Consider the following 27554-nt stretch of genomic DNA (forward strand, 5'->3'; position numbering starts at 1 on the left):
GCGTTTTATTGCAAGTTTTTTTTTATAGTTGTTTAAGTTTTTTATTATAGAAAATGTTAATTATTTTACGCCAACAAGTGTATTTTTATTTTCATGTATATGAAGCATATAAAGGGAAAAAACTGAATCCTTCAAAATTCTGACTTTGTAATTTTAATGAAATTAATTTTTAATTTAAATCTTAATGATTTTTTTTTTCATATAGTTTTAGACGCCCCGGAATCCGAAGAATATGTTTTTGGAATTATGCTTGTCTGTTTTTGTACAAAGTATCTCAAATTTTTAAACGAAAAGAAATTTGATATCTACTGTTTACTACAAATTTATAGATTTGTATCAAATGTTGGACTAATTCTGAATGCGGATAATTTATCTGTCTCAGTCCCTGCAAATTTTATAATTAATAAGCAGAAAGAGCAAAATAGATAAAATAATTTTGTACATTCTTAACATCAAAATTGTAGATCTCTCAAATACTCCACCTTATCCATCAATGAATTCATCATTTGTGTATTCGCATGAACTTGATCATTCAGCGATTATACGATGTAACGATTAAGGTTTATGAAATTTGGTATGTGCTCTTGTAATTCAAATTTTAGATATTTGGATTCAAGCGATCGAAAACAAAGTATTTAAAATGTATTATCGCATTTTTATTTATTTATTTATTTTACATTATCCTAAACACAAAATGTGCCATATTATGTCAATATACACAAAAAATTGCAGAAGGGCGAACTTCATTTTCGTTAGTAATATTCCCCTATTGCTTTGAGATAAATAAAATTATGCGTACTCATAGTGTTTTCACCAGTAGTGTACAGTTTTAATCAAGAGTTTTGATACCTTTATTTAGGATTATACGAAACAGCCTGTCACGTTCATACACTGTTTAAGATAAAAATTGATCTGTTTAAAATTCTTCACCATATCCGTCAATGAGTTCACCTTTTGTGTATTCGCTTGCATGTGAACACGATTTGACAGTATCATCAAAGGAGACAAAGTATTGTTGTGTAGTATCGCCATAAGAAATTATTCGTCTGTTTATCAGGATCTTCTATTTTAGAGAATTATCTTTTTACTTTGTTTAAAATTTTATAATCGTTGAATAACTACACATTTTTAATAGTTACTTCAAGTGATGTCACAGACATATGACAAACATTACTGCGCATGTTGTATATTTTACTGTATCGTACTGTATCATTGTCAATTCAGTCTTCAAGCGCTGTTTGGATATGGAAGCTTTTTAATGAAAAAAGTGACCAACATCGATTTTTGAATATTTTTGTTTTCCAAAATGTATCATCATTTAAGACAAATGATGGCAAATTTAAGACATTGTCTTATGACATCATTTAAGGTAATGATTACTTTTCAATATTTCAAAATTTGTCATCTTACCAGCAACCGATTTATCCCTAATTAGTTACAGAGAAGTTCTAATCGGTTCCCTACCCTATAGCCGATGAGTGCAAAATTTGACGTACGTTTTCAATTTGCAATTCATGATAGTTTAAAAAATTTCATTTAGGTACGTGGCATTTTAGAGTTACGTTTTCTCATAAATCGAAGAGGTAGAACCCCCCTCCCCCCCAAAAAACCCCCCTATTCTTTGTGGATTTAGTCAAAATTTTGATTATCTACAATTTCGTGTGGAAATCCCATACTAAATTTCATTCCTCTGTCTAATTTTAATTTTTGTTTTTATCATGTTCATAGACTGACATAACCGGAAGACCCCCCCTTGATGCGGAAAGTCTAAAGTGCGAGGATTCATTAGCATCTCGAGGTCAGATTTTCGCCAGTTATAATATTTATTGTTTACATTCTAAAAAATAAATACAATGTCCCTGCAACCTGTTAACATAAGCTCCCATAAATAGTAAATGTGTCGGAAATTCAAAAGTAGTGCTTCGTCTCTTTGAGTTGTTTGTTTAGGTAACGTCATCTGTCGGTAGGTCAAGGTAATAACATGGTGGCTGAAGGTTTTGTAAAAAGGAACATTCTTTTCAAAAGTTGCGTGACAGTTCTAGATTGTCATTTTTTTTTTTTTTTTTTTTTCCTTTGGCGATATTTTTAAAGAGATTTAAAGTAAAGTTATCTTTCTATATTTATCGACTTCTCTTTAGAGTTTTACAATTGGAGTATTGGAAATTTATTTCATACAAGTTCATATACCCGGTGTTGCTTTTGTTACAAATATTATCAAATTTTAATTATATAAACACCAAGTCTAATAAAACAGTTTTCCGCTAGAAAGTCTTTTGTTCACCTCTTCCCTCGTTGTCTGATTCTTCGATAGCGACCATCCCCTTTTCTTTTATCTCTATGTTTTGAACTACCTTGGCCGTGTCTAGCTTTCTTTGAAAATCCTTTTCCCCCTCCTCATCATTGATGCGGAGACAGCAAAAGTTCTTCATCTCTTATTGCTGCAATTCGAAATATAATTCTCTTCTTTTCGGTGTTTTTGTGCCTGAACGAAGAAATACCGCATAATGTTATTACTTACCTTTCCTTTGGAAGAAACGGATTCAGTAAACTTGAATGATCTTATATACTGATTAGGATTATTTTAAAATTCGTGACGGTTAACCTTTTCGAGATTGATTTGATAAAATTTTCATTGGTTTAAATGCTCTTAAGTGCCCCGTCGGTCTTGAAATTCTCTATTTGTGTTAAATGTCTAAAGAAATCTATTCTTATCGTAAATGTAATAGTGTCAAAATTGCATGTGTGAAAATTTTACGGAACTGTAAAATTGTTCTGAATTTAATTACTACAATGGAAAAGATTGTTTCAAATTGTGTTTAGGAGGAATTCTGAAAAATTTGTAAAAGTTATAGAAAGAACTGGATGAGAATTAAATTAATATCCATTACATGAAAATAATTTGCTCTTTAAGATGTTATATAAAACAAAATTGAATATAATTATTTATACGATAAATATGTTAGAAATTATTATCGAAAGGTTGAATGAAAACAGTAATCTTTGGCTTAGTTTTTATTATTTAATTAAATATCTTCAGAAATAATTAAAAATAGACAGTTGATCTGGAAATGAATTTCATGGTGACATGTTTAAATTTTATATCGTTACAAATTTTATTTTCTCATCCTTTTGGGAGGATACTGCATCACACATACATATATATTTCCTGTTTGTTTTAAGTTATAAATTTTCTATTTGCCTTATAAATTTAGAATTAATGTCCCTTTAGTCTTTTCTTTTGAACAGTGAGCTCTAAATTCGTAACACGATTCCTGCAAATTTCCGTTTTGAATATGGGTGTGGTCATGGTAAATCTGGCGTCCAGGATCAAATATCTTTGCGATAGTGTGGGGGCGGATGTTTGAAAAGAGGGTGCATCCTCAAATATGTCTTCGTCACTTAGCCGTGATTCATTATGACGTTCGTTCCAAAATAGTTCTCAAATTTCTTCAAAACGTTGATATGAATATAACTAAACTAGATGAATATATAGTTTCATTAGTTGTATTAAATCATTATTAAAAAAATATTTGTACTATACCGTCAATGTTAACCCTGGTCTTCGGTGATTGAGAAATATCTTTGCTTTTCAGCTGCTTTGCGGGAAAACGTGTTATTTATTTAAACGTATAACAATTTATTTAGATTAATTCCAACTAGTTAATTTGAATAAACGATCTCCATATCGACTCCAACAAGTGAAAGTGTTAAATATATTTAAATATGTGGCTATTATTTTTTGGAATTTTTGGATATCATTAAAAATTGTTTTCTTTGGATAAGTCTCTAAAGTTTTAATTGAAAAATATAAAAAGTACGTAATGAAAAATCGTCTGCCGCAAAGAATTTTGGGTTCTTTTAATAATATTTTTATTGATGTCGTTTGGGACATTTGCTTGTACATCATCAAGACAAAATTATTTTTGACCTTAAATTTTAAATGACATCCTTTTGTGGAACTATACCATAAAATTCAGGGTAGAAAACTCTCGATTTTTTTTTATTTCTATGCCGACTGATTTCGACTAACGTGATTCGTGAAAGGAAATGTAGAATAACACGGGGCATTTATAAAACATATTCTTAGAATCATCCTCCTATAAATGTGCAATTCAGCAGTCCAGTTTGTGAATCACAATGCATCGTCAAGTATGTTTATTGTAGTTTGAAACCCCTATTGTCTTAAAATTCTTTTTTAAAATTATACTTGCTAGAGGGAAACAATGCTTTTCTTATCCATATTGATGAGCGTGGCTCATTTTTTAACATTTGACTATCTAATCATTGGATAAGGGCACATATAATGTCTAGAATCTTTACTGGTGAGTCTTATGTTGCAATTTGGCATTACAATCTTAGTATCTGGAAAAAATAAAAAAGAATAATTTTCTATTCCGAGTTCGCGTAACTTACTGTTCTGAATGATTTTATTGTTTTATTCGTTATTAATAAAGATTCTTTAATGTTGCGGTTTTTATGACTAAACCGCAACCGGGAGGGAAGTATGTAGCATTTGGTTTCAAACTTCCTATTTGAGATATCCTGAAGTCAGATAAAATATCCGGTTCCGTAAATTCTGTGAGATCTTTGTCTATTTTGCCTATGAATTTTCTTTTTAAAACAATGGCTTAACATAAACGACAGCTGTACTTCAGTTAACTTTTCTGAATGAATTTAAATTTCTTTGAGTGATACAATTTTGGTTTCTTTGAGCGGCTGAATGGCAACATATTTTTTTTTTTTTTTTTTGAGAAAAAAATTATAAAATAAAAATACGGATGAAAATTATCGTTTGCTTATTCATAACAGAATCGCTGTTTATAAGGAGAAAAGTTAGCAGATGTAATGCATTTAGCAGATTACATTTAACAAATGTGATTCAAAAATAGTTAATGCTTGTTTATTAGAATAAAGTGCAGTAAATTAATTACTACTTGCACAAGAAACAATGCTATTTAAGTATGGAGAAATGCAATTTAAAATATGCAGTTTTCATGTACAGCTGTACCAATTCTTTCTATTTGTTAGTAAGTAATAATTAATAATTTCTTAGTTTAGTGATATTAAATCAAATTTGGAATTCACTGATCATTGCCTAGCGTTTTGTTACTCCTATTTATTATTAAATTAATTAATTTTAAATAAATTCTATTCAGAATATTCTGCTATTTGAAATAATTTTTTATTTGTTGTTGTATATATATTAGATAAAGATATTTACATAAGAAATTTTTTCTATTTTTTTTTTATTTGTTGAATTTCTTCTAATTGGTTTAATATCATTCTTTGTTTACATTCGCGTTCGTTTAACATTATTAACGCTAGTTAACATTTTGTGACATTCTTGACTTTATATTTTTATTTAATTTAAATTATATAGTAGATTGCTTTTTTTTTTTTTTTTTTTTTACAAGAGTTAGTCAATAAATATGAGCACAAGTGCATTTGACGGATCTGTATGCCGAAAAGATTACATTACATAATATGATACAAGATTAAAACCTTCATTTAGAATTTAAGTAGTCCATGCTTTCTTTTGAGATTTTTTTTTTTTTTTTTTCTTGCAAAAAGTTTGCTTAAAAACTAAATTTGGTGTCATAGCTCATTGCATATAATGTTGACAGTTGCACACGCACCGTTTCAAATAGTTGCAATATTGAGACATATGTTTAGATGACACATCCATTTACATAGATGACATATCCATCCATTTGGCATTTGCTTGCGATATCACGTGAGTTGACTGTATTGAAAAAAAGAAGAGATGCTTATTAAAATACCTGTGCGGTGATTTTTTTAAACAAGTTTTTAGAAAGAAAGGGTGCATTTTACGAGAAATTCTGGAGATTTTTTGTTTTTTTTAAATAACTGGAGATAATCATTGGGAAGGGGGATGTTATAATAAATCCAAAAGGAAGCTGTTTAATTCATTTTTATTAATATTCATATTTCCTACTTGGTGCTTATTTCAGTTTTCAGAAAACGCGATGGCTTTTTTTTAACTCCGAAAATTTAAGAAAGGAGTTAATTATATATATATTTTTATAGATTTATGTTAAAACATTTTTCTAAATGATATTTTAGTTTTATTAAAAGTAATATGGCTTCCCCCCCCCCCCGTTTTCCTTCCCGTCTTCCTTCAAAAGAAATTACTGCGGTTGAAGCATAAGGAGAAAAGTGCAATTACTTCAAAAATAGGGATAGTAATTTTTTTTTTTTTTCACATTTAGCGATAAAACACTTGCTTAGCTTTTATTATATTATTTATTTCAAAGTAAATAACTTTGCAAATATTAAAGTGTGCAATTCGATCGATATCATTTTGCATTTTCACTACCATGCAATTACATGCTACTGATCTGTTCTTATTTTAAAGAGATAAGACAATCGAATAGTGATATCTGCTGGGAAAAGCATAAACATTTCGAGGTCCTTAGGAGAGTTAGATAAGGGTTTTGAAAGAAAATTCTTTCTTCAAGTACATTTGAACGTGCTCTTTTCCAAGTGCTTAACGCTTTAAAGTGGGATAAAATGAGTATTCAGCCTGAAAATATAGTAATGTTTGTTTGTGTGTTTTGTTTATTTTTTTCCCTTCTAAGCAATGGGAAAAGAGCTTTTGTTTTATTAGTAAATATGCTTTAGATTATCTTACCGAATTGCCTTTAATAGTCTTTTAAGAAGTCTTTATCTGTGTTTTGAAATCTATTGTTCTTGTGAGTTAAATTTTAAACGTTGATGAATCATAGAAATATGAAGTTCTATAGTACACGCACTTGCTTGGCTCAAGCATGAATAAACACTACGAAAAAGATGACCTGCCCACTGTGTTCAGAGGCTTAGTTAATATCTCCCTAAATACTATCCAGACTTCATTTGTTTTCTTTTATGCTAAGACATTTTATTTTCATAATTGTCAAAATATCCTATCACGGACGTTGATGATTCTTCAAATTTTAGACCTCTGTAAACACGGTAAATCAAAAATACAATTATCTAAAGAAAAAAAAAATTGAAAATTCATGTAATTTCTATGGAAATTTAGATATGGTTGTTTCTCATTAAAAAAAATGTACATCTGTAAAAATTTGTTTGGAGAATTTATCATAAAATCATAACAAGTTAACCTTAATTTAGTATTGACTATAGTTGTACCTTGGTATATCGAACTTGAAGATGCCTTGAAGAAAAATTCAAAACATAAAAATTTCAATATATAAGAAAGCATATTACAGTTTTTTAAAAATTTTATACTATTATAAATATTTAATTTGTAATATATTTAGTCATCTTTTTCTTAATGAATGTCCAGTCATGGCCATGTTCTTGCCTCGTATCATTTTAACCCATTTGAATATACCTCAAATGCCCTTTCAAATTTGAAGATTTTACATTATTTTCTATGTCCTGCTTTTAAAGAAAATTTAATATCCAAATGACGATTTTTCAGAATTTTTGCTATCATTCTTGAAATTTCATAATTTATCGCCACGTCTTTATTTTTCATTTTTTTTTTTTTTTTTGTATCTTAAATGAAGCCGAATTTATCATTTACATTGAAATTCTTTCGTTTAGGACTATTAAAAACAGGAATTTAAAATAAAAATCGCTCCAAGTTAAAAAAAGGATTCATCGAGAGGAATAAAAATACTTGACTCATACGTAAATGTTTATGTAAGCTTTTTGTAAACAATTTCTGAAAATTTCTGTTACAGTAAAAATCTGTTTTCTTATATAATTTTTATTCCTTCTTATCAAAGAATTCAGCTGCTTTGGCTTGGCAATAAGTATACGCATTTTGTTCTCTGTAAAAGTTTTTGTTTAGTGTATAGAAATTTTATTTATTTGGTCTGTAATTTTTTTTTTATATTTGTTATATAAAAATAACAAATTTTATTTTATCATTTGTATTTTATTATTTTATATATTTTATTTTTATTTATTTTATATATTTTATTTTATTGGAAATAAAAAAAAATACAAACATTCTATTTACAGAAAGAGATTTTCGATTTATGTGGATTCCATCATATTTACTGATAATTAAAAATCTGAACAATCTCTTCGCTTTTTGAGTCTTGTACAAAGAGTTTAATATCGAGATTCTAACCACTCTTTACCTAGCTAAATTTAATGTGGGCTAAATTAATTTTTTTTTTTAATACGAGATATATACTAATGACTAAAATGTAGTAGAGTGATGTCTAACCACGTAGATGTAACTACGTAGCAAAAGTGTGGGCTAAAATTAAACTTTTTTTTTCTACTTTTTTTTATTATGAGATTCATTCTAATGACTAAAATTTGGTACTGTCCCAGTAAATCTGGAACGTCCAATCACTTTATATATTTTCCTTACCCTTTCATCCTTAGGCCACTGGTGTAGGGTTAACATTTACATTTCGATCAGAGTAGTAAAGTAAACCGCAATATGATAGATTCAAAACTAGCGTGACCCGTCTCGGAAAATTCTAGGGTTCCAGCCCTGGGGACAAAATCCATTAAAACATACCGAGACAAGTTTCGCTTGCGAACCTGACGCAGCCCGTGTCTGCTTGCATTCCAACTTATATGTTTTAGATGATTCATGGGGACGAAAAAATAAATGAAAAATGTAACGAAGGCAGTGAAAAAAAAAATCGTATGACTTTTCCAAAGGAAGCCGCATGTGCCTTAGTTGTTTGCTTGTCCGTAGGGGGTTCTTCCGGTATGGCGGGGAGAATCTCGTTATAGTTCTAAGTGAAGGAAAAAAAGAATTGATCACTGGAATGCTTTGTCAAGTGTCGTAATTGCAACTTTTCTCGCTCGCTTCTGAAAACATTTGAAGTTCATCAACTTAGAAAAGATTGCGATTTTATACAGTAATGTGTTTATTGGTGTTTTTTATTTTCTTGCATACGAAATACACTAGAAAAATACAAAGAGAAAGTATTGTAATCGTGAAAAAAAAATGTCGAAAGCGAGGTTTAGATGAATATCCACGTTTCAAGTATCCCCGAATTCGAAAGACACATGTCAACCATTGGGATTGGTCTTCCTAAAATTTTCTCGCGTATTCTAACAATTGTACGTTTGTATTATTAATCGCATGCCATTGATGAACAATAATTGCGGAAGGGCTTAATAGTTTGTGATTTTTGGCAATGAACTACTGGGTTGATTACCAGAATACTGAGTTCTAATACAGAACATAAATTGCGATTTTATACAGCATAAATACGGAGTATAATTTAGAATACAGATCTGCAATGGAAGTCACATTATCACGTACTAAATTTAAATCATTGCGTTTACATATTTGTGAAAATAAGAATGGCAGATGATCAAACCTTTGATTGATTTGGCTCACAATTTAATAAAGATCCACACTTTAAATGCTAAAACTGTGAAACGAATTTCATTTATTTGTTAAATTTTTGTATAATCACATTTACAAGCACGCAGAAGTGCAGACAGAAAGTCATCTCCTTGACAGATTTGGTTCTAAATGTGTTGCATTTCTACGCTTTAGATGTTAAATTTATATGCCAAATTTTATTTATCTAGCCCTCTTCATTTTGTTGTTATCTTGTTAACGTACATCTGAACTGGACAGACAGAAAATGGTTTTTATTCATTGTTACGAATCTACAAATTTGGTATAAAGACATTTATATCAAATTTCATCCGTTTAACTCAAAGCGCTTTTGAGATTTCGTTGTCACAGACATAGACAGAATTAAATCCAAAAATGTGTTTTCTGGCTTCGGAGAGTTTTGAAACATGAAGATTCGTCATATTTTCAAATTCTTTCCCCCCCCCCCCTTTTTTTTTATAATTACAGTACTTTTTCTTCATGTATTTTGTGTATGAGAAAGTAGAAACACATTGAGCTAGAGAGATAAAATTTGGTATGTCCTCTTAATGCCTTATTCTTAGATTTCTACCAAATTTGGATGAAATCCGTCGTAAAGAAGCTTGTCTGCCCTTATGCCTGTCAGCACGATACATTTTATAATATTTCGACCATTTCAATACCAAAGTTTGAATGTTTTCTAACGAAACTCGTCAGAATCTCATGTTCGAATTTCTTTGACTTGCAATACTTCTTCTTTGTGTACTTTGTATAAGAGAAAATAAAAACGTTTAAAGAATATATTTTTGTCAAGGGAAAAAAATGATTCCACAGAAATCAATCCCGCGAAATTAAAACCGATGGAAACATCACCCATCTTCCAAATAAAAATACATAAACTCAACCTGATTTTGTAACAACAGAGCACAAATATATAGAGTGGAGTACCTCTCCTGTTTCGCATGAATGGATTTAATTCTAGACAGATTTAAATTTAAAGATTTATTTCTGAAATTTTAGGAAATTCAGTGGTGCATGTAATTATTGTGAATCGACTTTTGCGAAAAATAGATAACCTGTATAACTATTCTGGAATTTTTATTTTTTAAGTTTAGATTACAATGTTTAAGCTGCCTTATCCCATATAAGAATTTCTTAAATAAGTTCTATTGCAAAAATACCTAACGTTTTGTTCCGCAATTCAAGTATCAGTTATCTTCTGTTTTTGCTGTTACTATAAACGATATGATATTTAAGACTTTTAATATCATTATTCGAAAGTTGCATTTCACTGCAGTTAAGTATTTAAATTTTTCTAATCGTAGGTTGAATATTTCATATTTGCTGTGTGTTGAGATTGGTAAAGAAACTAACGAAGCGATAAATTTATTTTTATTTTCGTATATCTATAATGCAGTATTTATGTGTAGAACTGACAAAATGATTAACCTCTGGACGGATTTTGTTCAGGATATGATATGAATATTGTTACGAAATTTATGGGGTTCGTCTGGATAGTGGAAGTTATATGGTGTGGAGAACGCTCAATCAGCCGGCGGCAGTAGAAAATAAAACAACGACATTTATTTACACGAAGACACACAGGACAGCACAAAGACGACAACTATATACAGCACAGAAGACGATTATCTTCAGCCGAGACGTGCAGCAACAACAGCAGCATATAACAAGACTCTCTACTGCAGACAGTAGCGCACAGCTTAGTTCAGCACTAGCTTCACTCAGCTTTCTCTGGAAGGCCAGTTCTTTACGTCGATTCCGACTACTCTCAATTCACGACTACAACTCTCCGATCTGGTTCACCACGACGACTACTCTTCCGCTTCCGACTACTCTTCGACTCCACTGATTCGTGACTCAATTCACCACTGCTCGGCAGCTGCGGGTGCTTCCTTTTATAGGTCTCAGGAGGCGGGGCTAGAAGCCTCTCAACCAATCAGGAACGTTCGAGGCATATCTCCGTTCCTATTGGACGGTCGGGAAAATTCTCGATGTTTCGGGTATAATCTATTTTGGCGCCAAAGTCGTCAAATGGTCGCCAAGCTTGTCGCCTAGCTCCGGGACCTCCTATGGAACCAACTATGCTGGGAAGCCGCATCACAGATTCGTAACAATATACATTTTAGATGATAAACCAGTGTACCAAATTTTATTGATCTAGTTTTTTACGTTCAAGTTCATTTGAACTCTGACAGCCGTACAGATAAACTTCTTCTATATACAGGGTGAATACAAAAATCTTTTGTCACACAAGAGGGTCACACATCGGACATTTGTAACTGGGGAAAAAAAAAAAACCCTGGTAAACTTCTTTTCAAATTCATGCATATCTTATTGTAATATGTGCAGTAGTTTCAAAAATATGATTTTTTGAAATCGGGTCCATCATTTGTACTCACCATATATATTCCATTCAAAATTTGACAGAAATCGAAAAATTCGGAGCAGAGACCATGTACCAAATTTCAGCTACTTAGCTCAAAGCTATTTCGGGTTATTGTGTTCACTAACAGACATAATTCCAAATATGGTGGTGTGAGAAACGGAGACACATCGAATTTTTCGACGATTACAATACTTTGTGTATACTTCATAAACGAGGAAGTAAGAAGTGTAGTCACATTCGAAATTTTTTTATTCATTTGATGCCATTCATGTGATAATTTTCATCTCTTGACATCCCTTTTTTTCTTTTACTTCCCCGACATCCTGTAATCTTTTTTCTTTTCAAGAGTGGTTAAAGTTGGTCACAACCGCTCGCCGCCACTGTCTTAATGGGAGGGTGACTGACTGACTTTTGAACACTGCTTTTGACGAAAGGGATTGGTTAAGGACCGATAAGTGTGCCTGTGCGTAATTCTGGTGAAAATTGTCACTCAGTGGCGTTCTTAAAGTGGTTTTTCACGACACAGCACTTTTTCGTCGTCTAGCTTAGTGAAGTATGTTTATTCTGGTTAGGAATAAACAGCACTTTTGTGTTAAGTTTTTTTTTTTTTTTTTTTTTTAAATTCCATCATCTTCCCTCGGAATAATATTCAAAAATTCATAAGAACTAACGATCATTTTTGGTCACTTACTGTTTTTCAGTACAGTTCGAACAGCATGCTAAATTGAACTGGGTAATTTAATTTGCTTTATTAATTTCCTGTTTGAAATGCTATTAAAGGCTGTTTTTATAAATTTGAGTCATTACCACATCAAAAATCTATTCAACCATCACCACCACCCTCATTGAAAGTAAGATCTTGGTTTCGTGGCCGGAGGGCTTCATGTTCGAGACCTGATTCTACAGAAGAATTGCCGTATGAGCACGCTAAATCCGTTGGGGGACTAAATGTCAGCTCACAGGCTGATACCTCCGATAGATAACATTAATGTGATTTCCCACGTGGAAGTTTGGAGAGATGCGATATCGGCCCTGGTGTCATCCTCGTCGTCCAACCACTGTACAAAATTGCAATGTCCATTTCATAATAGCTTTAATGCTACTTCTAAACGTGATGTAAATATAACCATTCCCATATGTTGACTACTTTTTGTTTCCAATAAGAACTACATTTAAGTGCATCAAGCCCAACATCGTGCTTAAATACAATTTTGTAAATTACGTTATTATGAGCTGTAGACAAACATATGCCTAGGAAACATATGGTTTTTCTACGTCATCCCCAAATGAGGTTGTTCCAGCCAACCAAGAATATAATGTACACAACATTTAAGACAAAATCTTAACTCTGGTTTTCGATCCGCAATCAAACGAAACCTCGACAAGACTGTGCTGCATTTCAACGCCACAAATAAAATTCAGAAATTAATGTTTTAACAAAGTCTTACTTAATTTATACTAGCAGTACCCGCACAGGGTTGCCCGTGCATAACATCCAAGAGAAAAAATTAGCTCTCCGGTCAAGGTTTGATTTCCCTTTTTTTTTTTTTTTCGGGGGGGGGGGGTCGTAATAAGTTTTGAATCGTTGTTTAAAATAATCAGACGTAAACGAAGAAATGTATCGCATATGCATACCACAACTCTTGCTATTTACGCATGAGCCATTTGAGGTGTTCGCACATGCGCTAAGTGCAGAACACATATACTGCTGATCTACGCATGCGCGAATCGTAGTAGGAAAACAATTAAAATCGCAATTATAATACTCCTTTTATATATATATATATGACTTCAATATACTAAAACCTACCCCAATAAAAATCTTACAAAATAGTAAAAATATCTCCAATATCAGTTAAGTATTTCTCGAGTTTTTCTCTTTCAACAGATGCTTTCAGTAGACTTCATTTTATACTGTGTATAGATATAGATAATGTCCGTTAATACTGAGTAGTAATTATTTTGTTGAACAAATTTTACTGTTTTAGTCGTATTTTTATATGAAAAGAAATACTGATAAAGTATGTTTGTAAAATAGAAATAAATAAGAATTTATGGTTGCGTAATGTTGGCGTAATTTCCGTATTTTCATAAACTTGACTTTGTTATTAGAATCCACACATTTTTGAACAGTCTACCTAAATTAGCGTATTCAACTTTCACTGAATTAGCATAAATAGGTTAAAGATCTTAGTTAATTAATTGCTGTCATTTTTGCATCTTTTTTTTATCCACATTTTAAAAGTCGTTGCAATCTTTTTAATCTGAATTGCTTTTATTAAAAAAGATCACTTTCAATTATGTTTTGGGTTGCGTGATATTAATAAATGAAAATGTGCAACTGAAATAAAATCAATCCTTCCCTTAACTGAATAAAATGACATTGCATTTTCAGTACTTACACGAGTTCCATTCGTCGAAAGATTTTTATCGTGTTCGGTTACTTAACGGGCAAGATTTAGTCATAAAAAAATGAAGAAGAAAATGAAGAGAGGAGATGCGAATCATTGTGCAGGACATTTTGATTGCCTTTCTTCTTATTTCCTTTAATCCGTGTACATTCCTTTCAAAGCGCTGAAAAAGGATTAGTGCGTACTATAAAATGTTTGCCTTGCTCTCTGGATTCCTCTGATTTCTTTTTGTTTTCGTTTCATATCAACAAACCTATTTGCGGTTCTTCTTAAGACTGGCTTCTGTCCAGTCTTCCAGTGAGTGAGTGAGTGACCTAAAAATAAGTCAGCTGAATCTACACAAATGAAATTATGTTTGATAGTATCTTTAATAAGAATTTTATGATTCCAGGAATCCTCACAATCAATGCCTATACTTTTCCCATTCAATTTCTGATGCAATATAATATTTAGAAAGTATCTTCTTCCCAAGCGACTTATTTTTGAACTTCAATTCTATTAATAGTTCTAGAATTAATTAATTATATTATTTACGCAGCTTTTTATTACTTTCTCTTATATTTCCCGGAATTCGAAAAGCACATTTTTGGAAAATGTTCGTTTATCTGTCTGCGACAAATATGTCCTAAAAACGCTTTAAGCTCAGTGGATGAAATTTGGTGTATGGTCTTTCCATCAAATTTGTAGATTTCTAACAAATTTTTATGAAAATCCGTTCAGATGAAGTCTGTCTGGCTATCTGTTCGAATGTAATTTAACACGATGCTACAAAACGAAGACAGCTAGACGGATAAAATTTGGTTCACAGATTTAACATGTAAAGTGTAGATATGTTAAAGTTGAAACCACATCCGTCAAGAGGTTGACTTTCAGTTTTTCTGTATTTCACAAGCATGTAAAAGCATAATGACCCAAATTTATCAAGTTTTTTTTTTTTATTTCAATTATGCTTTTGTGTAAAATTTCGATTTCAGTTGGTTGAAATTTTGAAAAATATTTTTAAGTATGTTTTATAATAATTCTTTTTATTGTTTTAACTACTAGATTTATAAGTCTTAAGCTACGGTATAAAGTATAGTTTTTATACACACATTGCTGCTGCTTTATAATTAAGAGTAAATTTTAAATTAAAAGTAGACGGATCAAGCTGGAAACATTATCATAGTACCATATATCGAGCTAGATGTTCAAATCTCCTTAAATGTTTTTTCTTACAATTGTGTACTAACAAAATTTCTTACTCTTAAATTTGAGGAATCCTTTATATTTCTATTTCAGAAGTATGCATTTTTTTTTTTTAACAAACAAATGTTATTTTGTAGCATAAGCTCTCAACAATAAAAATGCATCTTTACCAGTCTAACAAGTCATTCAAAAAGTTTTGAAGGTTCTTATTTTTGTTGTTCGTGTACATTACCAGTCGGTCGTAGACTACTTATTAATGAAGCAATTAAGAGGAGCTTTGTTTCCTAGAATTCTCAAGCCTCAGTGGCCACGACAAGAAAGAGCCGCATAATGCCAGTCAGCAATTCTTTTGTAATTAAGATCCTGGCTCAGAGAACTAATTATGATGTTTGTTATATTGCCTTGCATGCAAACAGCCAAATTATCGTTTGCTAGATACTTATACAACATTTATGATATTTGCAGTGATACGTTGTAACTGTCAGGCAAGACAGTTACAACGTATCACTGCAACGTAGTTTGTCAGAAATACAAAAAAAAAAAAGATATGTTTTCGTGAATAGTGTTGGATCTATGTATAAGCTGCACAAATTGTGCCCCCTCCCCCTCCAAAAAATGTGGGAGAGCAAGTGTCATATTTATTAAATGCACTACTTGATTAGATTTATAAAAATCCCCGTTTCTCAAATAGCTTAAGGTTTTATTTAATCTATATCCAACCCCGGGGATGGGAGGGGCACCTCGAAATGAGGATGAGATGGCTTCCAGTATTATGGTTGGATCTCGCCACCCTGGAGAGTACACGAAAAAGTGGGGGTCTGGCTCCTTCCATCGATGACGGGACGTATTTCCTTAGGGAAAGGTTGTACCGTGGCCGGTGATGGCCCTTAGGACTCAACCACAGTTCCCGCCAGTGTGGCTGTTGCGGCAATCCGGTCATTCAGTATTTATTTATCTGTGTAGCTTCGGGCGGGTCGGAGAGTCAGTGATATGACTTAATTTATATCCAGCTCTAATCGTGAATTTTTGAGGTATCCGACTAGGTTGAATGCATGAATGTCGATAAAAATTGGCATCTTTATTTTTTTGCAGTTTCCAAAAATAGATACGTTTCTATTTCAAATCTTTATTTTGTCTCTATGTCAATTAGGAACTAAGTTATAGCAAACTATTGACATGTGAGTGATGCTTATTTTTAAGCATTTAAAACTTTTAAATATATTTTCAGGAAGAACGAGTTATATATATATAATTCTACAGTACGAGCATCGCCATATCTCAAAAAAATAATCAAGATACCTTGATGAAATTTATAATTAGTGCTGGATATATTATGCAGAATGTAATGAACTATGGATTTGATGTTGAATGCTCTAGAAGTGGATTTATGATTGTTTAATGTAAATACTGTTGAAAAAAATTCTAAAATTTCATATTTTACACACAAAGATATTATTTTTGAATATAATTCTTAGATAATAGTGAGTTACACTCTAAGATATGTGACACTTGTAATGTTACAAAGGAAATGAGAAATTGTGACAATTTTTTTCTCTGAAACAATCCTGGTTTTTGTAAATAAATGCTAAAATTTACATCAAAATAAGCATTTTCATCAAAAGTTATATGTATATTTAAATAATTTCTCTTTTATTCATGATTTTATCCTGATATTATTTAAAAAGCATGATATAAACATTATTATATATATATATATATTTGAAAAATCTCCTTATAGCTAGTTGGAAACCTTAAAAAAACATTCGGAAAGAATACTGTATGATTCTGTAAAAATTCGTGGAGAATATTTTGAATTTAAAAAAAGTGGTGGGAGTGTTCTTTTCCGACTTTAATGGATATTTACTTTATATGGTGCTTTTATGTGTAGTTTTGTCTAGTGAAAATAATCGAATATAATCTTAGAATTGTATCGCATCTCTTAGGCCGATTGGGTTCAAATTTAAATGCAAATCTGCCTTCCATACAAATTGGATGACCGATTGGATTCAATGTTAAATACAAATCCGCCGCCTGTATCCATATTGCATAAGAAATTTCATTTTACCTTGACAAGTTCCATTTTTAATCACTATCATATATACATGGTTAAATCTGTTGACAGACAATCAACATTTGATGGAACTAGTCCAAAATTTTGACTATTTAGTTCATGTCGGTTGTTTTTGTTTTTTTCCCCAAGTTATTGCGTACGAAAATGAGCACTGTTGTATGCTCTCGAACGTGGAACCATTCTGGGAAGGAAGCACCCCTCGAAATACTTTATTACTAAAGGGGGGGAAATTATACAATTATAATTGTTAGAATGTGGGACAATTTTTTAACATATGATGTACACAGTTCTTTACAATTTTTTTTTGATCGTTTAATTTGATTTGATGATATGAAAATTTAATAAATTGGAAAATATGCAGTGTCAAATTATGAACTGAAAATATGAGAAATTAAGTTAGTTACAAAAGATATAGATTATTGCATTAACAATTACGGCCACTTCGACGCTGTGATTTTGTTTGTAATAATTTCTTGGGGTTATCTTAGTTGATTTTATTTAAGTTTGTAAGTGTGCCTTATGCGGATTAAATTAAAATAAAAATTTTTAAAAAGCGAAAGATATTTGCAAACGAAGTACATTGTTAAATTAGATTGCTATTTAAACAATTGCAGCTATCGTAAAATTAGCTATTTGATTCTTTAGTTCATTTGCATAAAGGAACAGACATTATGCTGTGCTGGTCTTATTATATTGTGACAAGCTTTCTGTCTTATTATACTATAACTTATTGCCATTATATTGTGCTTATAACCGAACAGTAGGACAGGCAAACTTCAACTTGAAATATTTTCCAAAATTGGATAGAAATTATCAATCAAAGCTTCTTTTCGTTTTTGAATGATCACTCACAGGAAATAATTCCAAACATAAAGTTTAAAAAAAAAAAAAAAAAAAAAGATTGTGAAGGTTTTAAAATGTAACAATTCATCAAAATGTGGAGGCCGACAACAGCAGTATTTTCTATACTTCCTGCACGGAAACGTTTTTTAAAAATATGCCATATGCAGGATTAGATTTCACTAGCGAAGCGTCCCAAGCAGTTCATTTTTTTTCTGACGAGAAGTTAACTCTTGATGTGCAATCCAGACACTAGTTATCGCGAGCATTAAATGTTTTTACAAGACCCAAAGCGATATTAAATTCGCTCTCATTAGCGTATCATATGAAACACGTCCTTAATAACCTTCCAACGTGTGAGTAACTCATTAATCGAGCCGGTTCAATCCCGAAGAAAGCTTTTATTGTTCCTTCAAACGCCGAGCTTCCGCGTTTTAATGATGTTGGTATTTTAAGTAATCGCTCTTATACTTATACAGAGAGAAGTCCTGCGACTACCTTTTAAAGAACTAGATTTTTCTGAAGAAAAAAAGAGAAACTGTTTTTCTTTGCATGTTATATATAAGAATTGGAAATTTTTAGATATCGTTCATTTGTAAACATTTCTCAGATAAAATGTTTAATGCAGTTTACGTTATGTTTTGTACTTCCTTTTTTTACTTTTTCGTTTGTAAACTATATAAAAAAATATTTTAATTATCGAAAAAGTCAATCATCTAACTCTCCGACCCGCCACGAAGGCACACGGATTTAAACCATAAAACTGAATAACTGGACCGCAGCAACATTGGCGGGAACTGTGGTTGAGTCTTAAGGGCCGTCACCGGCCACGGTACAACCCTCCCCGAAGGAAGTACGTCCCGTCATCGATGGGAGGAGTCAGACCCCGGGGGTCGTAATTATCAAAAAAATCAAAATTCGATATTTTCAAAAATTTTAATGCAGTTTACATTATGTTTCGTATTTCCTTTTTTACTTTTCCGCTTATAAACTATATAAAAAGAAAATATTGTAATTCTCAAAAAAATCAAAATTCGATATTTTGACTGAATTCCTATGTTTCGAACCTTTCCAAGTATGGGAGAAAGAAAACGAACTGTCTTTGAAAGTATATATATATATATGTCTGTAGACACGATATCTCAGAAATAGAATGAGCTGGTTGCGAATGATTAATAAAATTATTAGATCTACAATTTAAACCATATTGTAGGTCTTTAGTTATCGAGTTTTCTGCAATTCTTTCATGATAATCCAGATAAATGCAATTAGCCGATTAAATGGATGTACATAACTGTTATTACTGAAATTGCAGAGCTGTATCCATTTTTTGGCTAAATTCATCAAAAAGGACGTATTTTACACCAATTGTTTGGAAATTGATTATTTGATACCGAGAAGAGCTAAACAGGTGAAAATTTAAGTGTATATTCTCAACTGAATTATGACTGTATAAAATTTAAGCATTTTCCATCGCGAGGAAGAGGCTCTCAGAATCGTAAGTAATACCGGAGCAGTGCTCTGATAGAGGAAAAAGGAAATAGATCAATTTTTCTATACTGAAAATTTTATTTTAAAACAGTTTAAAAATTAAAACTTGTTACGATGTTCAAATTTTTTTCATTTTTTTAAGCCAAGTAATTATTTATCAATCAGAAATAAAGTTCATTTCTGATTAAATAATGAAAATATTATCTACGAATACATCAATGACTAATCGGATTATAATAACATTGTTACCAGATGGCGTCACTGTATAGACCGACTATGATTAAAAACTTATGGCAGATTTTGGAATTATCGGAAAATATGAAGGAAAAAGTGACTGTCAATGTTCTAATAAAATCCTACAATCAGGTTCTCGCAAAAAAAACTTTAGGTATAAATAGATGAATGTAAGCCCTCGAAGGCTGTGTGATTTCTTACTGAAGGTAGATTAGCAATTATTCCTTGTGGTATGTTTCCAGCAATTACATATAGTGCTATATAATAATACATATAATTACATACATCAACGGTATATTTAGCGAAATAAATTTACAATGTATGCTTACATTATTGAAAACTGATCAATCTTTACTAAACATAAAGTTCGCTGAGAAACCCTCAATTATTATTTATTGCCTCAGAATCCCGAAATTTCTAGTTATGTTCCTGGAGATGCTTTTCCAAAATGCTCTTTTCGCCGTACAACGATGCTAAACACAAAACACTTCTTTTTGGAGGTACATTAAAAATGAAGGGGGAAACATTCCCGCTAATTGTTACTTCCAGAATGAAGGTTTCCGTGTTTTAGGTTTCATGTTTGGTACATTTTACGATTGCCCATTCCATTTTCTATTGTTAACAGCATTGTATGGAACTTACTTTCAACTCTCCGCTGCTTTTTGTTTGGTCTATTTATTTATTTTTTCTCCTGGCTTATTTTTGGTTAAAGATGCCAACAAACGCCGGTTAGCGCCAACGGAGACGAAAAGATAACTGTCACGCATACCTGGCATTGTTGTTGCAATTTCAGTGACCCACTTCGGGTCCCATCTAGTAGTATCATCCTTTTATCGGGTGCCCGAATCGAAACGATTAATATTCCGTTCATCGTGTGTTTAGCATCATTTTTTCTTTTTTTAAATGGTCGCTCTAATAGGCGCGAACTTCCATTTAATCGGCCCACTGATAGGGAGAAACTCTTTGAAGGAAGAGGAACTTGACGTGACGTCCTCTTGAGAAAATATCGTTTGGAACCCGTAGACCGTGATGCGTATCTCGTGAATTTTATAACACTTGTCCGTGTTGGCTTAACCTCGATTCTTTTATGTATCTAATGTAAATATTGGCATGGTTATGTATGTACCGCAGGATGTTTATGCCATCAATTACTCTATTATCGTTCTTTTAGCTGTTATTGTTTAGAGAAATTTTCAAAGCATGTAAAGATTGAACTGCGTTTAAATATGACTGATATTTTACTCATGTCAATCAAGCTGTTTGGAGTTTGAATTAAATTCACCCTAATCCATTAAGATCTTAAAATTGAAGATACTGAATAATTCATCATTAACCTCCCATTAAAATTTCTCATGAAATGAAATTGATATCATTGATATTATACAATTTTGAATTTTAAGGTGATATAAAAATATTTTTGGGATATAATTTACTCCCAATTTACTGCGAAAAATGGCAAAATTTCGGTTAATTTTTAATTAATTGAATATTTTATGAACTTTCGCATTTAGAGAAATTGACAATATTCTTTCTCTTCACTTAACCCTCACCCCCGACCATTTTTTTTTCTAGAAATGGTGTCTTAAAATAATTTTAGAAAGGAAATAAGAATAGGAATTCATTCAATTTATTAGATGAATTATATCTGATTCATTAATTAATTTTGTTGATTAATAATTATATAACGAATCAAGAGGCGTCATTTTGTGTGAGATTAGAAAAGAAAACATCTAGGTTTTTGTTTATTAAAAAAAATTTGAGAATGTATGCCAAACACCATAACTGCATGCAAAGATTGATGAATTTGATCGGAAGTATATATTTATTTGGATACAAATGGTTCTTAATATATTAAACAATGATTTCGAAAATGATAGCAGCAAATGTATTTGCCAGCAACTTTAGTGGAAATAAGAAAATTAATTTGCTAAATTATCTATTGTTTAATTATTTCAGTTACACTTAGGGAATGAGGATAATTCTGAGAATTTTTTTAAACATTAATGACGCCAAAATAAATCTCGAACATTTATTTGTAAAGATGCTTCATTTATTTCCCATCAAGAAATGTCTGCGGTTTGCTGAACCAAATTCAGTTTTTTTTTTTTTTTTTTTTTTTTTTTTTCCCTTTTATATGTGTATATATATATATATCCTGTTATATATTGAAGAATATCTATCCAGTGAGCATAATATTTTATGATATTTTTAAATGTCATGACTGTTCATAAAGTCTTTATTGTTATTTTTTTTTAAGTGGGAGAAATTTTTTAGAAATTTAAAGTTTAACATAAGGGGACACTTTCCTAAATCTTTACGAAATCGGGATTTGCCATGATAACATTCTTTCATGGCAAATCCGATGTAAAAGATATTTTACTTATGAATTTACTATTTATTCATTAAAAAAAGGAGTGATTCGTTCAAAAAGAAAAAATGAATATGCGAAAAATAATTTCATAATCGTTTTATTTATTAGTTTAATATTTTTATTGGTGCCATTTTATTATGCATATTTTGAAAATGATTCTGTGTTTGTCAGTGCAACTTGTCTGTTAATCCATTACTGTTGCTATTCATGGCAAAGCTATATTTGTTCTTTTTGTGTTGAAATTTTCAATTTTCTTCTTTCTTTTTGATGGCTTTATGCTCCTGTGTGGTTGAAATGAATGCTTTTATGTTGATGTTTTCATGTTGCCTCTAAAAAAAGCTATTTGCGGAATGGCGTTTCTTTCTTGGCTCTTTTTTTGAACGAATTTTATTCCCATCTGAATATGGAAAAAATAGGTAAAAAGGTTTTTTTTTTTTCGTTTCTTTTTTTATTTTCGTGTGCAGAAAGAAAACATTCGACTGGTTCAATGTTGGTTGAAGTTTTTTGCGGTCGCCATTTTACAGTGTTTTCCGCACTTTTCTTGATAAAAATGGAATGGAAGGTTTTCTTTATTGCAGTGAATCATTAAATGAGAGAGTAAAGGGTGTATTGCACGAACCTAAAGCTCTGTATGGTTTTCTTCCCTCCCTTTACTTTTTGAGCAATTTCTCAAAAAGTCTTGCAGTGTCATCAATGTGTAATCCGTGCATGATTTTAAATAATTTTTTCTTCCATGTGTTCGAACTCACTTATTGGTCAATTTAAAAAGCATGATGTATATATCATATTTAAAACAATAAATAAACGTCTTGATCCATTTCACTGAAGTTAGCTTTTAGTTTCACCTACGGAGTCGATTTTTTAATGGTGTTAATTTAGGCGACTTCACAAGTCATAAGCTAAGCAACTACCTATGTTTATTGCCATTTAAATGCAAGACAATTTTCTGGAAACCACCAGGGACTGGTGGTAAGGTCTCGACTATCAAAGGACTTCAAGCTCGAGACCCGTTTCTACATATTTTCTACAGTGCATGTGGAGCTGATGCAAATTGAATCTGATAGTTAACGTCCTATCATTGGTTGATTGGGGAAGAAGTGGTTCGGTTTAGTTATCATCTTCATCACATGATTACTATTCGAAATTAGTATTATGTCTTAATCCCCTCCCACCCCAAAAAATCTTCGTGTCTCAAAATCTAATTATATTCTTTTCTGCCAGCAAAATGCGCTTTTAATTCCAAAATTAGTCTGTGCTGAGCATTTTTTTGTGTATCATATGGACATAAATTGACACCACTGCCATCGATGGCCCATGTGAAGTGTAATTTTATTTAATTTGATAATTTTCTTGTATTTTACTTATTCATTATTTACCAAAATACAAAATTGGAAAATTCAAGGCTGTAATCTTTTGCATTTATGAAATATCCATTTTATCATAAATCTCATCAAAAGCATGCAAACTTAGCAATTTAGTATCACACTTGTTATTGAGCATATTCAAATATAGTCTGGTTCTTCCGTGTTGCTACTAACTAAACTACTAACCATCAAATAAACCAATGAAGCATATAAAACATTAAAACACCCGTGTTCCCATTCCATTTTTCCAATAGGGAAAAGCGGCTTAATTGCCATTCCAAATGTTCTCTGCAAATAGACGATAATGGCACGCAAACATCACAGTATGGCCCACTTACTAAACAATAGCTTCAGCACCATTCATGACACATCTGCATAAGCACAGCGTCAAAACACTTGTCACTTCCATACACTGTAACAAATCCAACGAAAGCGAAAAAGACAAAAAAAAAAAAAAAAAAAAAAAACAGAAATCGGCTTTCCAAGCCTGGGACGGGAAGCCATCAACCCACGAGCATGAATCCTTAATGTTCTTCGGTTCACGTCGCAATTTGCTACTCAGTTATTAAAAATGAATTATGGCCGAGCAGAAGATGCTGCATCGTCGGCGACGCGTAGAGAAGTCGGTCTTTGCGATAGGGTGGAAGATTCCCTCTCTTCTACGAGATGCTGCCGAGTCTGACCTGGCAAGCATGGGTTCAAGGCTTTCAGGGGAAGTTCGCATCCCTAATTTCTCGGAGAGAGAATCGGGGTGCCACTTGTTGCGATGTGTCCTGGAGGGTTCAGCGTCGTCCCATGCCCGTGTTCCTCTCTCGCTGTGTTCGAGGAATTTTCTTTTGGGTTGTATATGAAAACTTACTCATTAAATCCTTGTAGAAATAATTGGAATTTCGTCTGGCCTGTGTTGAGGAAAATGCGTTCAGGTGCAGACTTTGTGCCTCGTTAAGTCAAACCTGCATCGTTTGTTTGGTTGTTTTATAATCGAGAGGTTGAAGCTAAAATTTGATTGCTTCTTAATGTGAATGTACCATGGTAAAGTATCGATTATCTGAACTAATCAGAATTGGGAGTAGGGCGTTTTTAGTATGTAAGATTTTTGAGAGCGTTGTTCGTCTTCTAATCAAGATGGCACTGAATTTAAGTTTAATTTTTATTTTTACATGAGACAGAAAATAAAAGAAAGTGCATATCCTAGAAAAGAAAAGAAGGAGCATATCCTCATCAATGGCTTTGATGGTCTTAAAAATGATTTAAGGAACAATTTGTATAAAATAAAAATGGAATATTAAGAATACTACTAACAAGTAATATATATAAAAAAATTTTAAGTCAATTCCTACTTAGATCAACAACAACAAAAATTATTTCAGTTACTTTTTATTAAATAATTACGATTAATATAAATATGTATATACATATGACAGAATTACAATATTAAATGACAAAATTTTTTAATTGAATTCCTACTTATATTATTTATATATATCTTATATTGTTTATGATCGGGTGTCGTATCAGTAATCTCAGAGATTGGCGACATGTCGCCAGATTTGGTGACTTTGGCTATCAAATTGAAATTACTAGACTACTTTAATTAATTAATTAATATTTTTTAAAAACAAGTGTCATCCACTACAAGTTTTCAAAAAAATTCATTTGAACTTGAGTGGATGAATAAAAAGTATTTTATTAACGATTGAAAATTTGAAGAAGATATATAGGGAGAGTGTGAACTATTAGTAGGAATTGAAAAAAATGGCTAGTCAGCATTAGGAATTAGCAGTCAGTATATTTATTTATTTTCAAACACTTGTAAACCATATGTAATTGCATAATATCTCGTTTTGTTCAGTTCTGTCGTTCTTAATGATCAACATTTACCAGGCATAAAAAAACTGTATTGATTCAGTGGTGAAGTTATTAGGGTATTTTTTAAAAATAAATGTAGTTTAGGTAACAAAGCCTACTATATTTATATATTTAATTGGTTATCATCTCGTGAAGACAAGTGCGACACACTTTATTGTTTTTATTTTCTCGTTATGAAGCAAAGAAAGAGAAAGTAATTTAATCGCCAAAAAATTTGACGCCAAATAATTTTTTTAATCGCCAAAAATGTGAAGATTCTGATGAATCTTCATATTTCAGATCTCCCTGAATACGGGGAGGAAAGCATTTTTGGAATTATGCCTCTTTGTTTCTGAGCACAAAAACTCATTGAGTTAGAAGAGTAAAATTTTGTACGTGGTCGTAAAAGCAGATTCGTAGTCTTCTATCAAATTTTGAACAAAGTTTAATTAAGGGAAATCTGCTTGTCCGTCTGTGTGGATGGGAATGTCATAAAGCCAAAATGCAGAGAGCTAGATGGATGAAATTTGAAACATAATTTTAAATCTGCTTGTCCGTCTGGTGGATGGGAATGTCATATCGCCAAAATGCAGAGAGCTAGATGGATGAAATTTGGAACATAATTTTATCATCAGAAGTGCTGATCTATGTTAAATTTTGGACCAAATCCAGTGATGAGACGATCATCTATCTTATTATATATTCATACATATGTGAACGTGATAATTAAAAAATCGCGTTCACCTACCCGAAAGTAACATTTTCGGATAGATGGAGTTAGATATGCCGTTTTTTTTTATTTATTTATTAAAATTGTGGATCTGTGTAGAAATTATAGAATGATAAAAAAAATGAAATATTATATCGTCTTAAAGTACGAGAAAGTCATAGGAGGAATATTCAGCTAATGTTTATTGTAAGTTGTAAATGTATTTATTGTTTATTGTAAAGCAATAGTTTCCTCTGATGGATTGGTTTCAATTTGGTACTCGTCACTTATGGCGTGCCATTTTCATTTTGGACTCCATGGTAAGTCCTTCGAGAGGAAATAATAATATGTACGGCAACAAAACTAAAAATAATATCTCACTAACGTTATATTTGTCATTGACTTTGGCGTAACTTTAACTGACTGTGTTGATCGGTTCTTACTGCAAGAGCACTCTATGCAGTAAGAGTCTGGCATAAACGAGTAAACATCGTCCCGAATATTTCACGTTTGATTAGGAATTTCAAACTGTGCTCCACAAATTACCAGTTAAATTTTGATAGCTATTTGCTTGGTTAGTGTTGCATGTCTTCTTACAACGATTAACTAATCTGAATTTTAGATCATATATAAGTGAAAGGTGGCTGTCAAAATTGCATAAAATTTAGTGTCTTTCTAAAGGTAGTAATTTTAAACGTGACAAAATTTTGAAACTGAAAAATTCAGCAGACCATATCTGCGAATAGTTAGGAGATCAAAAATATGCTTTCTTTTTTCGTTTGACGCTTATTTTTCAAAACATATGACACTCAGAAAAACGTTACGTTCTACCTGAAAATGAAAAATTTATTAATCTAAAAATCTGTCCTCTCTACTCGTTCTTTTTCTTTATTATTTTATAAATTTATTTTCTAATTCTTATTTTGAAATTTCATAATATCGTAATTATTGTTATAAATACGCCCTTCTCTTTACTGTAACCTCCCGCCCCTGCTTTTCAAGGAATTATCATGGAACAAATGCCTTTTCTGATTCTGGTCTCAGAAAAGGGATTATAGGGGTGAGCTTTATTCATTTCAAATCCGGTTGCATTAAAATTACAGTTTTATAATTATTATGTACGATGTTATATTGAGTGCAGTTTTTATTTCATTATTTGAAAAGACAAAATTTTGGGGGGAAACTCGTATGCTATTGTATCCAAAAAAGCAATTCTCTTGAAAATTATTCTTATGCTGGAACTAAACATTAAAGAAAGAAAAATGATACCAAAATAGTGCTAGTAAAGTTCT

General features: G+C 31.5%; 1 protein-coding gene across 4 annotated transcripts in view; it reads left to right on the forward strand.

Moving 5' to 3' along the window:
• Window positions 1–27554, forward strand: part of LOC129971361 (protein kinase C and casein kinase substrate in neurons protein 1-like) — a 114995-nt gene that overhangs the window by 40523 nt on the left and 46918 nt on the right. Inside the window, exon 2 of one of the 4 annotated variants that reach the window (XM_056085052.1) lies at window positions 1729–1798. The exons of the other annotated variants lie outside the window; for them this stretch is intronic. The gene's annotated coding sequence lies outside the window, so the exon portion shown is untranslated. The remainder of the gene's footprint in view (window positions 1–1728; window positions 1799–27554) is intronic. 4 annotated transcript variants of the gene reach the window in all.

This window comes from Argiope bruennichi, chromosome 6 (assembly GCF_947563725.1).
Source record: "Argiope bruennichi chromosome 6, qqArgBrue1.1, whole genome shotgun sequence".
Taxonomy (NCBI): domain Eukaryota; kingdom Metazoa; phylum Arthropoda; class Arachnida; order Araneae; family Araneidae; genus Argiope; species Argiope bruennichi.